The following is a 13,883-nucleotide window of genomic DNA, read 5'->3' on the forward strand; positions in this document are numbered from 1 at the left end:
ACCCAATCTCACAAAAAGAAAAAAAAAATCGGGAAAAAGAATGCTGCAGCGCGCCATAATGGATGACTGTTACAGGGTTGAGTCAGCTCATAAACTTCGTTCTTTGAGGGTAATGACTATGTAAACTATCTGCAATTTCGGAGAGAGAGAGAGAGAGAGAGAGAGAGAGAGAGAGAGAGAGAGACTATGTCATGCTGCCTATTAATTACGGTAACAAGACAGGATACATTTATATATACATATATATATATATATCTATAATATTTTTATTTTATTATATATTTCATATATATTATATTTATAATTGATGTTATAATATACAATACATATATATATATATATATATATAATATATATATTATAATAATTATATATATATTATATATATATATAATTTATATTATTAATATATCATATATATATATATATATATATATATATATGTATGTATGTTATATATATCATACATAATATATATATGTGTTATATATTATATTATTATATTTATATTATATAATTATATTTATTATAATATAATATTATATATTTAATATATATAATATAACAAACAATTAATAATAGAACTACGCATACAAACTTCTGCGTTTTTGCTCTATTTGAACTTTGAAGCAATATCATATTTACCTACCAGACATCACGGAGCATATGAACGTATTCATGACAAGAGCCATATTAATTCTGGACACAGCATTGAACATCGTGGACTGAGCTTCGAATGGCAAACAAAATCTACTTGAATTATAGCGATGGCAAACAAGCTTTGGACAATGAGGTCATCAACTGAGGTTGCTTTCATAAATCGACTCCGAGTATCACCGACCAAAAAGTGGAAAGGATAATAAATAAGACAATGAGCATAAGAAAGACGCTGAAGAGGCCGTACATTTATGCCTTTTGCCGAATGTTCTTTACCCGGAATGCGGTGCTAGTGCTCATTCCGATAAAAAGGAAAGAAATGAGGGTAATAAACAGTGATAGGAATCATTGGTAGCTAACTGATTCTGTAAAACTTGTAAAAAGTCGTAACGCTACAAATAAATCATTCTTAACAACGCAATAAATAATACCTGGTTTAAGAAAGAATTCATATAATTTGAATTACTAACTTATAAGGTCACCGTAAAAGCCCAAAAAGAGCGTAAAATAAATCACACGCAAATAAAACACGTCGCTAATAAAATGCTATAAAATGCTAAAACAAAAACATAAAAAACGGAAACGAATTTTCCACGAAACTCTCTCTACACATATCCCTGTCCTGCCTAGAATATTTCGATGACAAGCTAAGGATATACACTTAAGCCCGAATGCTTCCATGGAGTTCAGAAGTTAATTAAACTTACATCTTAATGAACGATTTATAACGTCTGGGGCAAGGGTACAAGAGTCTCTTATCATGGAACATAGTATTAATAACAATAATAATGAAACGAATCCGATAAAAATCATATTTCCTATTACTGAGAATGTTGCTTCATACTGAATGGGAAGTGTGTTGATAATAAGAGCAGTAGAAATATTTAGATCTATATTCCACATAATTAATATACATATAATTATCATTAATTAACATGATACACTTGGTATACATTTGCAGCGTTTTGCTGATGTTGTTATAATAAGTGGCTGATTTCTGTTTCATGAGCAACTTTGGAGGTAATAAATAACTTGATCCCGGAAAACTTTGCATACTTTTGGGGCCATACTGTGACAGATTTAAATCCCAAGGAATTTACGACGAAGAAGCGGGTTCCAAAGTTTAATAATACATGATACTTTGAAATCATTAGCAACAGAAATCTGTGTAGTAATATCACTCTTGCATTAAATGAACTTTTTACCTTATAAAAAGGAAACCATTCAAGTTCCTATCTGATGTTCATAAAGTTTTACTAAACAAAAATATACAATGGCCCTTCTCTTGATTACAAAAGGCATTCACAGACCAAGATCAATATTACGATGAATAAATATTCAAACTTTTAGCTTCTCTGACGTTGGAGTTGTCACTAACCCTTTCTCCACAACCCCCAACTAATTCAATGGAGGCGTCCCATCTAAAACGTTGATTTTACACAACGATAGTCAATCAAGACCAACCATAAACGTGACAGTCCAAGTTTGCATCTCGTGGCTCAAACTTCACGAGCATGTCACAACAATCTTTTTTTATCTTTTTTAACACCTACCATTCTGCAAACAATTACTGCAATCTGTTCAAAAGCAGAGGTCATCGGTTACGGATTTCCATTACCTTGTTGACTAGAATGCTCTCAATAATTTCAAAGCTCTGTGGTCTTGAAACGATTATATATGAAGCGACCTACGGGTGTTCAAGGCCGATATTGCCAAACGTCTAGTACTCTCCACCCCATGTCCCTTTTAATAATAATAATAATAATAATAATAATAATAATAATAATAATAATAATAATAATAATAATCATGGGAATCATGGCTACTACGAAGAGTAGTGGGGACAGTGAGTCGCCCTGGAAGATCCCTCTCCTGATATTAACCTCTGCTAGTCTTATTCCAGAGCTTGTAACGTATTGTATTCCTCCGTTGCGCCATTGTATTTTTGAGGAAGCTTGATGGGTATATTTTCCTCTGCCCCATATATTTTCAGGCATTCTATTAGCCATGTGTGTATCATGTCGAAGGCTTTCTTATAGTCTATCCATGCCATGCTTAGGTTGGTTTTCCTTCTCCTACTGTTCTTCATTACCATTTTGTCTATCAGGAGCTGGTCTTTTGTGCCCCCCTACACTTCCTTCTGCAGCCTTTCTGTTGGTAGGGGGTGGTGTTTTGTCTCCTCTAGGTAGTTGTATAGCCTTCACTGATGAAATACCTGTTAGTAACTTCCACATTATTGGTAGGCAGGTGATAGGCCTGTACTGGCTATATTTCCCTTACTCTTGTCTTTTTGTACTAAGGATGTTCTTCCTGTGGTCATCATACAAAAGTACTACAGAAGATGGATGCCGGGTACCAACTCAAGAAAAGAGGCAACAAAATCAACCATCTTGATTGTTCATGGACGACATCAAGCTGTATGGTAAGAGCATCAAGAAAATAGATACCCTAATCCAGACTGTAAGGATTGTATCTGGGGACATCAGGATGGAGTTTGGAATAGAAAAATGCGCCTTAGTCAACATACAAAAAAAAGGCAAAAGTAACGAGAACTGAAGGGATAAAGCTACCAGATGGGAGCAACATCAAACACATAGATGAGACAGGATACAAATACCTGGGAATAATGGAAGGAGGAGATATAAAACACCAAGAGATGAAGGACACGATCAGGAAAGAATATATGCAGAGACTCAAGGCGATACTCAAGTCAAAACTCAACGCCGGAAATATGATAAAAGCCATAAACACATGGGGCAGTGCCAGTAATCAGATACAGCGCAGGAATAGTCGAATGGACGAAGGCAGAACTCCGCAGCATAGATCAGGAAAAACCAGGAAACATATGACAATACACAAAGCACTACACCCAAGAGCAAATACGGACAGACTATACATAACACGAAAGGAAGGAGGGAGAGGACTACTAAGTATAGAGGACTGCGTCAACATTGAAAACAGAGCACTGGGCAAATATCTGAAAACCAGTGAAGACGAGTGGCTAAAGAGTGCATGGGATGAAGGACTAATAAAAGTAGACGAAGACCCAGAAATATACAGAGACAGGAGAAAGACAGAAAGAACAGAGGATGGCACAACAAACCAATGCACGGACAATACATGAGACAGACTAAAGAACTAGCCAGCGATGACAATTGGCAATGGCTACAGAGGGGAGAGCTAAAGAAGGAAACTGAAGGAATGATAACAGCGGCACAAGATCAGGCCCTAAGAACCAGATATGTTCAAAGTACGATAGACGGAAATAACATCTCTCCCATATGTAGGAAGTGCAATACGAAAAATGAAAACCATAAACCACATAGCAAGTGAATGCCCGGCACTTGCACAGAACCAGTACAAAAAGAGGCATGATTCTTTGAGTGGCAAAAGCCCTCCACTGGAGCCTGTGCGAAACATCAGCTACCTTGCAGTAATAAGTGGTACGAGCACCAACCTGAGGGAGTGATAGAAAACGATCAGGCAAAGATCCTCTGGGACTATTGGTATGAGAACGGATAGGGTGATACGTGCAAATAGACCAGACGTGACGTTGATTGACAAAGTCAAGAAGAAAGTATCACTCATTGATGTCGCAATACCATGGACACCAGAGTTGAAGAGAAACGAGAGGGAGAAAATGGATAAGTATCAAGATCTGAAAATAGAAATAAGAAGGATATGGGATATGCCAGTGGAAATCGTACCCATAATCATAGGAGCACTAGGCACGATCCCAAGATCCCTGAAAAGGAATCTAGAAAAACTAGAGGCTGAAGTAGCTCCAGGTCTCATGCAGAAGAGTGTGATCCTAGAAACGGCACACATAGTAAGAAAAGTGATGGACTCCTAAGGAGGCAGAATGCAACCCGGAACCCCACACTATAAATACCACCCAGTCAAATTGGAGGACTGTGATAGAGGGAAAATAATAATAATAATAATAAAACTTACTAAATTTTAAACCTCAAACTCCAATTCCCTCTATTCTATTGACGCCTATCGGATTTTGAGATTCTTCGTCTTTCCCACCGTTATCCCTACATTAAAGGGTCGGTTGCCTGATGAGCCTTCTCCACTACCAAGGGGTTTTTACGACCTCATGCCCTTGCTGTCATCAACTACAGTTATTGGCAGTGGGCCCAGCCTTTTACAAAAAAGTACGACTGCGAGGCAGTAGTTTCCTTATTGGCGTTGGGCCTAGCCTTTTACTAAAAAGTAAGACTTGCAAAGCAGCAGCTGTTCTTTTAGTCGCCTTTTACGACACGTAGGAAAGGGATTTTGAGAGAGTACTGGTGTATTACGTTCTCTAGTTTTCCACAGGAGCAATCGCTTCTGTTTCTCAAGACCTGTCTTAGTGACGATTACAATATTTTCAGGCAAATTTTGAACGTGTTAATCTTTAAAAGACATAAATGATTATAATTTCTAACAGAGAGAGAGAGAGAGAGAGAGAGAGAGAGAGGTAAACGGCGCCCAGCAACTATCGACCGTAGCAAGATGAGCTGGCCAAAAGTGGCTCTAATAAATCTCCAGTCCAGTCTCACATTTGCTGCAGTTGGTTTCTATCTTTGTTACTGTTGGATCTTTAATACAATTACAATATGCATGCTAGACTTACTGTTGTAAGGTCCAGCTTGAATTGTGGATAAGGTTACCACGTAGCAATGAAATGAAGAATCCATCCTTATGCTCCTCTTGACAGCAGTGACCCCGTTCCCAGTTTCTGATCTCCACCCCCCCCCCCCCCCCACACCACCCCCCCCTCCAAAACTATCTTTTGATCGTTAGGTCTAATCTAGTTTCCACCAATTTTATCTTTAAGAACGGAAACGAAAATAAAACGCAATTAGGGGGAAAGCGACGATTGCGGTAATAAAGGGTTAGTCTGAAAGAAGGCTCAGACACGAAAAAGGTTTGAGAACTAGGTATTTCTCCCATCAAAAATCAGCTTCGCAGTAGGGACACTCAGGAGCTACTAAAAGATTACTGTCGAAACTGAGGAATAATAAATGTTTTCTATCCTCTTTTACTATATGCACATATTTTTATCTCAAGAGCCCTTGTAACGAACAGCTAACCAAGAACTATTTAGCTACTTGACTCCACTAACAAACAGATAAACACAGCTCCGAAGAATGTAATCACCTGTGGTCCTTCCGTATTTCAATTCAGAATTGTTAAAAGCTCCTTTTACTTCCTTATCAAATCCAGTCTACAATGACATCGAAAATTTTGTATAACCACAGAGAGAGAGAGAGAGAGAGAGAGAGAGAGAGAGAGAGAGAGAGAGAGAGAGAGAAGACCACTTCTCGAAAAAAAAAATCTGGCAATGAAACATTTTCAACAGGCCTACAATTCCGTCCATAACAAATACAGATAGAAGCGAGGCAATATACGGACAATGATTTCGTCCCGAATTTAGCACAGGAAACTCGTGACTGCGACTTTTGAATCAACCATTTCATGGCATACTTCCAGGAGGATAACAAACCCGTAATGGGTCCCAGAAATCAAAATTTACCTTCAATAACTCTGTGCCAGTAATAGTTGACTAGGATAAATTTGATCAAGATTAATGTCTTTTCAATTTTCTTTCAATATAGAAAAATGTTACGGAACGTATTAAGTAAACTAACCCGTAACAAAAGTACAATCTGCAATACAACATACACAATGAAGGACTTGCATCAAAACGATAGTGCGTTTATGGACAAGGTATTTCACAAGAACTGTATGATACAAAGAGATGAAGAAATAAAAAATAACCGCCATAAAGCAATACGGATTTCGAGTAAATTTACTTTCAGCTTAAATTCAAAGGAGACCTGAGGTGAAACGAACTCACAGGGAATTTGGCAGCGAAACGTCAAATATTGGAATGACCTCCATATTATATAAATATATATATATATATATATATATATATATATATATATACCATATATAAATATAATATATATATATATATCTATATATATATTTTATATATCTATCTATATATCTATATATCTACCTCTCTCTCTCTCTCTCTCTCTCTCTTCTCTCTCTCTCTCTCTCTCTCTCATCTCTCTCTCTCTCTCTATATATATATATATATATATATATATATATATATATATATATATATATGTATATATATATAATATATAATTATATATATCTATACATATATCTATATATATATATATATATATATATATATATATATATATATATATATATATATGCTTTCATAAATGTTTAACACATAATAAAATAGAGAATAATTGAAGCGAATACCTGGGCCAAACATCTTGTTTTTCCTCATAAGAACTTTCTGTTGTCAAGTTCTAGAAAACTTTGGACTGGGAGAAAAGAGATAATTGCAACTCTTCCCTTCCCTTAGGGCCCCTTGCAATGATTCCAACCTAGTATCCTCCAGTCCCGCCCACGCTGGTTGGTTTTAGTTCGCCCGTCTTTCCAAAAAAAAAAAAAAATAGAGCAAAAAATTATTTAAGGTTACGAAGTAGAAAATCAAATAACACATTTTTCTTAATGATTCAATGAAAAAACATGGATTTTACAACGCCTGGGAGAAGGGATGGATGGAGAAAATACTGATAATAAAGAGGTGTACATGCACAATTACATGGAGGAACGAATATGTACACAAACACAAGCGCTAACTTCAGTAAACTGCTGATGTGTGAGCAAAAACATCTAAATGGTATGCTAAATTATTGTCACCTACCTAATATAGTTCAGGCATTATTAGTTGGAGAGAATCATTGCACATTATCAGAAATTCGGAGCAGTAAGAATCCTAAAAGTTCTTTTAATTAACGGTCGAAGCGCTACTTTACGCTCAAAAGTGCGAGATGAAATGCATAACCTCCTGCTTAGACTGAGAGAGAGAGAGAGAGAGAGAGAGAGAGAGAGAGAGAGAGAGAGAGAGAGAGAGAGAGAGAGAGATAATGTCTGCAATGAATACAATTGTAATTTTTATCTCTCCAAAATGCTTTATATGAAACACAAAAAATAGATATCATACCTGCTTTTGTATAGTTATATCAAAGCACATTCACAAAAAAGAAAAGAAGATACAAACTGCCTAACGGAGAGAAAAAGATTTAAGGAAGTTTTTATACGGTCGCTTCAAGTCTCTTGTGTATTCTTTATTCAGACGTTTCTTAAATAAAAAAAATCCATGAGCTAACCTTAGATAATCATAGACTACCCTTTCTAATTTTGTCCCTCGTTTCTTTTAGTTTCTTACCATGCAACACCTGGAGGGAGACGAAATATACAACGGTACACTGAGGCGAGGGTTGATTCACGAATTCTTCAGTTGGTTTTCGTAGACTTAACTTACAACAGTCGCTTGGAAAATATTCGAGAAAATCGTCTGATACATACACACACACACACACACACAGATATATATATATATATATATATATATATATATATATATATATATATATATATATATATATATATATATGTATATAAATCTGTGTGTGTGTGCATTAAGCTACAAATGTCCTTTAATATCTAATTCGCTCTTCCTAGGAATTAATGCATTTTCATATATGTTAACATATACGAAAATTTATTAATTCCAAGGTAGAGGGAATTGGATATTAAAGGCCATTTGTAGCTTAAAGTATGTATATGAATCACGGTGAAGTGATAAGATTCATATGTATATATATATAAATATACATACACATATATATATATATATATATATATATATATATATATATATATATATATATATATACATGTATATAAAGAGAGAGAGAGAGAGAGAGAGCAAAATTGTGAGCAATACAAAGACGGTAATGTGCTTATTTCCCTCATAAAGATCCACCAGAATGCATCTCGTTCTTTTACTGACGCTGTGCCAGATGATAATACATTTAGGACGACGATGCTTCCCAGGAATTGCTCGTAAACATAACTGCAATTTTTATGTTACTCGGAAAGCTAGCGCCCACAAAAAAGGAAACAAGTAAAAACGCAATCAAGTTTTCAGTATAGCGTATAATGTCGTGTGAAGCTCTCAACTGCGACCCGTGAAACTTTCAGCCACGGCTAGGTAGTGGCCTGTGTTGTTGGCACCTATACCGGTGCCAGACCCACGATCTTGACTAACTTTTGACTTCAATAAAATAAAAACTACGGAGGCTAGATGGCTGCAATTTGGTACGTCTGATGAATGGTGGGTGGATGATCAACATACTAATTTGCAGCCCTTAGCCTTAGTAGTTTTTAAGATCTGAGGGCGGACAGAAAAAGGGCGGACGGACAGAACAATAGCCATCTCAATAGTTTTCTGATATCAGCAACACATCCTCAATCACCTCACTACATCAAAACCTAAAATTCACTGGTAACAGCCAGATAACAGCAATATGCTGGAAAATGAACAGCGAAGTTGATGGACTTCAATAAATCCAAGCCACTTAGACCAGCCAGTAGATGATGGTGGCATGAATGTATGATTACTATCTGAATTTGAGACAGGGATCACGTTTCACATTATAACTCAAAGAGAGAGAGAGAGAGAGAGAGAGAGAGAGAGAGAGAGAGAGAGAGAGAGAGAGAGAGAGAGAGGTACTCCACTGGCATAGGTGCAGAGTTTGGCATCCCATATTTTTAAGATCTTTCACCTAAGTCTTAAAAGAAAACAAAAAACTAGTTAACACCTCCTATACCTCTCCCAGAACACTGTACGAAAACAAAAAAGTGTAAGTGTCATAACAACAATATCAATTTAAGATACACAAACTTTAAACCCATATATGAACAAGATGTCATTAGTCAAATCACATAGAAGGAAAATACTGAAACAAGTTCTCAATAAATTGGAAAACAAACTAACTGAATACACAAAAGAATAGGATGTAAAAATCTTACCATAAAGAAGAAAATAACTGAAGAACATTAAGAATTAGGAAGTTCACTGGAAAAGTTGAAAGCCACATATTCTTGAGCCAGAAGAACTCAGGAACCATTCAAATTTTCATATACATTTTTTGAAACACTCAGAAACAGACTAATTATGAGGATGGGAGCCCAATCAGTTTATCTATCTACTACGACAATGACCACATGAAAAAGTCAAAACGAGTCTTATTGTTCTTAAAAGCCTTCACACAAGTTTTCTTACACTCGACACAAGTAATATCGAGTGGGAATACATGATTTAAAAGAAAGTATTCATCAGGGAATGAGCCCAGGGCGACAAGTTGAAGAGGGAGACAGGAAGATAGTGTAGACAGGAACCATCTCCAAACGGAGAAGAAGGTAACGAGACTACTTTTTTGTCAGAGAGAGAGAGAGAGAGAGAGAGAGAGAGAGAGAGAGGACGGATGTGGTGGAAGGAATCAAGCAGGTAAGAGATGTAATTGCGCAAAGCCAAGCCTTCAGGTGACAGGCACATTTTCCTCACAATAAAATACGCAGAAAACTAAATAAACTTGTGTTCATTTTCGTGCCCAGGTACTAAAGCAAATCCCTAAATCTGTGTTACAAGACAAGTTATTGGAAACCAAAAATAGTCTAAAAATACAGAGTACTTTGTGACGTGTCAACTTTAAATTTAAATAAAATAATCAACTTTCCCGGCTGCTGCTTTACCAAAGAATGATTCAAATATAAATGTAAATGAATATATATATAAATGAATATATATATATATATATATATATATATATCTATATATATATATATATATATATTATTTTCAAACCCTTACTAGTTTTAGACACCCGACTCCCAACGCCAGCAAACTTCACTTCTTATCTTTTCCTCATATGATTTAGAAATTCGAAAATATACAAAAATGTGGTTGGTTTCTCTTTCCACACAAGGCACTCAATCCCCATGTTTAACTATACATATCCTATACAAGGGAAATTTACCACAAAGATATATATATATATATATATATATATATATATATATATATATATATACATATATATATATATATATATATACATTATATATATATGTATATATGGTATATATATATATATATATATATATATATATATATATATATATATATATATATATATATATATATATATATATATATATATATATATATATATATATATATAATATATATATATATATATATATTCACGTATATATATATATATATATATATATATATATATATATATATATATATATATATATATATATAGTATATATATATATTATATATAACAAACAATCAAACCAGGAGGAATGAAAGGAAAGGTTCTTGAAGGTCAAAGACAAAACTGTCGCTACAACGTCCAGTCCGCTAAACGTTTCTCTGGACAATACCAAAGGCAGACATCCGTCCCTCCATGTCCCAAAAACTGACGTCGCTGTAAATTGGTGTTGCAATAAAATGGATATCAATAAGATGGATATCAAGAGATGATCTATTGGACACACCAAAGGGACGACAACATTGTACTCAGGGGCCACCTTCTCTGCAAATTTAGAGAATAGCCGAAATGCCGTTTCATGTATACCACGTTTTTACTAAGTGAAACCTTACTTCTGCAAAGTGTATACACATTCAACTGTATCACGGTAATACCACTACAGTACAAAACTCAGCGTGCAACCCACACTTCCTGTGGGTCAAACTTTAACCGTGGTGCATCTTTCTCACATCTTTCACGTTTATACTGAGAAATCTTGACATTTGGTTGTTTTGTGTAGTTATTTTACATGCCTGGGAATTCATATCTCTTCCGTTTCAAAGCTAAATAATATTAACTTATTGTATTATGTTATAAAAAGAACAACGAAAACAAAACTTCCAAAATAACAAGCTGGAGAAAAGAAACATTCGCAACAACTGAATAGTAACTAGTGATTTCTTTTGCACCAGGCAAACCGAAATAAATTGCCTTTCCAATGAATTGATAACCACAAGGTGCTTAAAAGACTTAGTCATAAATTCATCGCAATACATATAACAAGTTCATTTAAATTGCACTTCACTTTCGACGGATAGTTAAAGAAATATGCATGTAAACTTGCTTTTTCTTACATTTATTTCATTCTCTGTCAGCATAAAGCACAGTCTTCATGGCCAGATAGCTTGCAACTTGGAATTTCTTAGTTATATGTGTCATGGGAAGGAGAGTGTCTCATGAAATACTCGACATTTTTTCTACCAAGTTAATCCTAATTGTCTAATTATCTTAAAAGCAGAGGAACCTTGAGGAAGCAAGCACGCTCGTGTCGAGCCAAGTAACAAATGTACCTAAAATATTTCGAATATAAAAAGTATTCGTTACTGCCCAACATAAACAGGGATATATATTCCGTGACACTAAGACTGAAATTCGCCTGAATTGTTTATGTCATCGCACGAGAGAGAGAGAGAGAGAGAGAGAGAGAGAGAGAGAGAGAGAGAGAGAGATTAAACCTGAATTCAGTCTATACAAATAACTAAGGAGGTAACGAAAAACATATAAGGTAACGGTTTGTAAATTGCGATCACGATGAGGCCCAGAAATTATCGCTATTTCAACGAGCACCTTGTCCATAACCTTTGTCCTAGTCGAGTAAATATTTATCGTGTTGCTTACCGTACCTCCATAAGGGATTCTCAAGGGTTGTAAGGATATAACTGGTTTGTCAATATAAAGATGAAGGAAAGTACATTACATATTCAGATATAGTAATGAATTCAAAACGAAAATAGTACATCAGCTCATTTAGATTTACTACGAACCTGATATTAAAATCAAATGAATATTAATTTATGTTCAATGGATGATGTAAGCCACATGGAAATTTTAGAACAAATAATTGTATGCATATATATATATATATATATATCTATATATTATATATATATATATATCTATATATATATATATATATAAATATAAATGTATATGCAAATAGAATCTAACGAAAATTATAGAACGAATCAACTGTACGTATATATATATATATATATCTATATCTATATATATCTCTATATATATATATATATATATATCTCTATATATATAAAATGAAATGTATGCAAATAGAATCTAACGAAATTTATAGAACGAATAACTATGTGTGTATGATATATATATATATATATATATATATATATATATATATATATATATATATATATATATAATAATGAAAAACATAGTTACAGACGCAGTCCTTCAAATAGTTGGATTCTAATGGCTGAATTTCCCAAAAAAGTAACAGCAACTTATGAAAACGCGAATTAACATTTCAGTCATAGAAAAATGACTAAATTAACAGAAACTGTAGAAATCTGTTTTATTAAAAAGGACTGATGCAGCAGTCCTTTTTAATACAATCAATGGACTTTCTCTATATCCTTTGAAAATATATAAAGAAACAACCGATAAATACAATAAACCTTTTCAATACTGATTCAAATGCAACATTGCGTATCATATCTTACTACCAAATCTTCCGTACAGCGCACACATACAAAGTTATGAAAAACATTCTAATATCTGAATACTGCTAAAGAGACTAGAAATGGTGAATTTTTCAGACTACTAAAGGTTTCTGAAGACCTGATGTTATTCAAGGTAAAATCTTCCTTTCTTGTAACAGGAGAACGCAATAAACTGACAACATTCTTTCCCTCCACTCGGGGCAGAGGTGTTCAATTACTCAAATTTCAGTGACGCGGTGAATTCGGAGATTACGATCGCTAGAGACAGACGAATAACGAAACCAATGTTGCCTTAAAATTGTTTATAGCCTTGATGGAAAACTACAATGGTGACTTCCAGTGCTCAAAATCATATTCTCATCTGTGACTTCCAATGCTCAATATCGCATTCTCATCACAACTGACAAAACAGGAAGTGTCTATTAATGTTGTTATAGTAAATAACTGCTGAAGATATGAAGGTATGAAAGAAAGCACACGTTATAGTATTAACCTACTGAAATGCAGGGAACTTTCGAACAGAAATGAAGCAATAAAAATTACTGTTACAACATACAAAGATGGAAAAATTGTCGATCATTATGCTGATTCGACTACTAAATTTCCTATGAACTCCGTCCTGATAATTTGCGCAAGTAAACGAACCATAATGTTACATATCTTAAAAGCTTTTCTTATGATAATTGTTAGCGAGGCCTACCTTTCAAATAGGTTTTTTTTTTTTTTTTTTTTTTTTTTTTTTGTTTTTTTTTTTTTTTTTTTTTTTTACCATTCG

The sequence above is a fragment of the Macrobrachium nipponense genome, chromosome 3 (genome assembly GCF_015104395.2).
Source record: "Macrobrachium nipponense isolate FS-2020 chromosome 3, ASM1510439v2, whole genome shotgun sequence".
Taxonomy (NCBI): Eukaryota; Metazoa; Arthropoda; class Malacostraca; order Decapoda; family Palaemonidae; genus Macrobrachium; species Macrobrachium nipponense.